The sequence below is a fragment of the Rhinopithecus roxellana genome, chromosome 2 (assembly GCF_007565055.1).
Source record: "Rhinopithecus roxellana isolate Shanxi Qingling chromosome 2, ASM756505v1, whole genome shotgun sequence".
Taxonomy (NCBI): Eukaryota; Metazoa; Chordata; class Mammalia; order Primates; family Cercopithecidae; genus Rhinopithecus; species Rhinopithecus roxellana.
Window position 1 is genome coordinate 78,904,129 of NC_044550.1, and position 4,357 is coordinate 78,908,485.

Here is a 4,357-nt window from a genome sequence, read left to right on the forward strand (position 1 = left end):
ATTGACACATAATGTAGGAAAACTGACACAATAAAACCTATTCATTTTATACACATCATGGATTTTGACGAACACATAGCGTACTCTCTAAGCTACCATAATCAAGACATAATGTAGTTCAGTCAGTTCCAAATCTCTTTGCAGTCAAAAATTCTTCTCACCACCATTTTTTGGCGGGTACTTACCTATTCTTCATCCCTATAGTCTTCCTTTTCCAAAAATGCCATATAATGGAAGCATATAGTAAATGACTTTTAGACTATGATTTCTTAGCAAAAGCGAATTTAAAATTCATAAATAATGTAGTGAAGAGAAATAATTTATTATTTTATTTTGCTGACTAGTATTCCAATGTATGGATGTACCACAGTTTTTTAAAAAAAGTTTTGAGATTCATGGGGTAGATGTGAACGTTTGTTATCTGGTTACATTGTGTGATGCTGAGGTTTGGGTTATGAATGATCCTGTCACTCCAGTACTGAGCATAGTACCCAATAAAACTCTTTTCCACTTTCATCTCTCCCCCACTAATAGTTCCTAGTTTCTATTGTTGCCATTTTTATGTCCATGTGTGCTCTATGTTTAGTTCCCACTTATAAATAAGAACATGTGGTGTTTGGTTTTCCGTCCCTGTGTTAATTCACTTAGAATAATGGTTTCTAGTTGTATTTATACTGATTCAAAGGACATAATTTTGTTCTTTGTTTAGCTGCATAGTATTCCATGGTATATATGTCCCACATTTTCTTTACCCATTTCACTGTTGATAGGCACCTAGATTGATTCCATGTTTTTGCTAATGTAAATAGTGCTGCAATGAACTTGCCAGTGTGTGTCTTTTCAATATAAATATTTATTTTCTTTTGGATATATATCCAGTAATGGAATTGCAGGTTAAACAGCAGTTCTGTTTTAAGTTCTCTGGGGAGTTTTCAAACTGCTTTCTCTACTGGCTGAATTAATTTACATTCCCACCTACAGTGTATAAGCATTCCTCGTTCTTCACAACCTCACCAGCATCTGTTGTTTTCAGACTTTTTTATAATAGCCATTCTGACTGGTGTGACATGATATCTCATTGTGGTTTTAATTTGCATTTCTCTGATTAGTGGTGTGGAACATTTTTTTAATGTTTGTTTCCTTCTTGTATGTCTTGTTTTGAGAAGTGTCTCCATGTATTTTTTATCATTTTTAAAAAAATGGATTATTTGTGTTTTGCTTATCCAATTACATTGCTTATAGATTCTATATATTAGCCCTTTGTTGGATAAATAGGTTGTGAATATTTTCTTCCACTTAGTAGATTGTCTGATTACTCTGTTGATAGTTTATTTTGCTGTGCAGAAGCTCTTTAGTTCAATTAGGTCCCACTCATCAATTTTTGTTTTTGTTTTAATTGCTTTTGAGGACTTACTCATAAATTCTTTCCCAAGGCTGATGTCCAGAATGTTGTTTTCTGGATTTTCTTCTATGATTCTTACCGTTTGATATCCTACATTTAAATATTTAACCCATCTTAAGTTAATTTTTATATATGATGAAAGGTAGGGGTCCAGCTTTATTTTTCTGCAAATGGCTAGCCAGCTATCTTATACAATTGATTGCTTTCCCCTTAGCTTATTTTTGTTGAATTTATCCAAGATCAGGTGGCTGTAGGTGTGCAGCTTTATTTCTGGGTTCTCCTTTTTGCTCCATTGCTCTACATATCTGTTTTTGTACCAGAACCATGCTGCTTTAGTTAACATAGTCTTATAGTATAGTTGGAAGTTAGGTAATGTGATGTCATCAGCTTTGTTCTTTTTGCCTAGGATTGCTTTGGCAATTTGACCTCTTTTTGGCTCCATATGAATTTTAGAATAGTTTTTTCTAGTTATGTAAATACTGACATTGCTTGTTTGATAGGAACAGCATTATATTTGTAGATCATTTGGGGCAGTATGGGCATTTTAATATTGATTCCTCCAATCCATGAGCATGAAATGCTTTTTCATTTGTTTGTGTCATCTATTATTTTTATTAGCAGTGTTTTTTAGTTCTCCCTGTGGAAGCCTTTTACCTCTTTGTTTAGATGTAGTTCTAGGTATTTTATTTTATTGTATTTTTGGCTATTGTAGATGGGATTGTGTTCTTGATTTGGCTTTTATCTTGAATGTTATTGATGTATAGAAATACTAGTGATTTTCGTATGTTGATTTTGTATCCTGAAATTTTACTGAAATCATTTATCAGTTCCAGGAGGCTTCTGGCAGAATCTTTAGGATTTTCCTTGGTATAGGATCGTGGCATTTGTGAAGAGAGATAGGTTTGACTTTTCTTTTCCTAGGTGGATGCCCTTTATTTCTTTCTCTTGCCTGGATTACTCTGGTTATGACTTCCAGTACTATGTTAAATATAACATATTTATATGTTATATATATGGGGATCCTTGTCTTGTTCCAATTCTCAAAAGGAATGCCTCTTCAGTTTTTGCCCATCAAGTATGATGTTGGTTGTGTTTGTCATAGATGACTCTTAGTATTTTGAGAAATGTTCCTTTGATGCCTAGTTTCTTGAAGTTTTTCTTTAATCATCTAATGTTGGATTTTATAAGACCATTTTTCTCTATTGAGATAATCTTATGTTTTTTCATCTTTAATTCTGTTTATATACCACAGTTTCTTTATCCATTTAGTTACTGAAGGACAATTAAATTGTTTCCCAGTTTTGGCAATTATAAATACAGCTTCCATGAACATTCATGTGTATGTTTCTACATGAACATAAGTTCTCATTTCTCTTGGGTAAATATGAAAGAGTGAGATAACTGTATTATATGGCAAACGTGTTTATCTTTATATGAAACTGTCAAATTCTTCTCCCAAGTGGCTATACAATTTTGTGTTTTTATGGGCAGCAATGTGTAGTAGTTTCAGTTGCTCCACAGACCCACGTGGTATCTCATTGTGGTTTTAATTTGTATTTCTCTAATGATTAACAATGTTGAACATCTTTTCATGTGTTTATAGTTACTAACTGTATATCTTCTTTGGTAATGTGTGTATTCAAATTTTTTGCTCATGAACTTTTAATTTATATAGTTTATTTTCTTGTTGAGTACTGAGAGTTACTTATATTTGAAAATACACATTGCTCTGGTTATGACTTCCAGTACTATGTTAAATATAACACATTTATATGTTATATATATGGGAATCCTTATCTTGTTCCAATTCTCAACAGGAATGCCTCTTCAGTTTTTGCCTATCAAGTATGATGTTGGTTGTTTGTCATAGATGACTCTTAGTATTTTGAGGAATGTTCCTTTGATGCCTAGTTTGTGATTTGTACATATTTTTCCTCAGTCTGTGGCTAGGCTCTTCCTTCTCTTAATTATGTTGAATGTGGAGCAAGAGTTTCTAATTTCAGTAAACTTCAATTTATGAATTATTTTACTTTTGTGATTTATACTTTTGATGTTACATCTAAGAATTCTGCCTAATCCAAGGTCAAAAATACTTTTACCATACTTTCTTCTAAAAGTGTCATAGTATTACGTTTTACATTTACATTTTCAGTAAACATTGGTATAATGTTTGAGGTATTAAGGTTTACTTTTTTAATATATGCATATCCAATTATTTCAGCATCATTTGTTAAAAATTTTTTTCATTAATTTATTTTTGTACTTTTATAAATGGTACTTTTTATTTTATTTAAAGTGATTATTAGAAATATAAAAACTCAATTTTTAATTTTTTAACTTGTGAGTACATAGTAGATGTACATAATTATGAGGTACATGAGATGTTTTTATATAGGCAGGCAATGCATAATAATCACATCATGGAAAACGAAGTATTTATCACCTCAAGCATATATCCTTTGTGTTACAAACAATTATACTCTTTTAGTTATTTTTACATGTATAATTAAATTATTATTGACTATGGTACCCTGTTATCATATTTTCTTTCTGTCTTACTCATTCTTTATATATATTTTTTAACCCGGTAACCATCTCCACCTCCCAGCCCTTACCCTCTCACTACCCTTTTCAGCCTCTGGTAAACATCCTTCTACTCTCTATCTCCATGAGTTCAATTGTTTTGAATTTTAATCTCACAAATAAGTGAGAATATGTGAAGTTTGTCTTACTGTGCCTGGCCTATTTCACTTAGCATAATGACTTCCAGATCCATTCATGTCATTGCAAATGACAAGATCTCATTCTTGTTTACACTGAATGCTACTCCATCGTGTATATGTACCACATTTGGTTTATCCATTCATCTGTTGATGGACACTTAGGTTGTTTCCAAATCTTGGCTCTTGTGAACAGTGCTGCAGCAAATATGGGAGTGCACATATCTCTTTGATA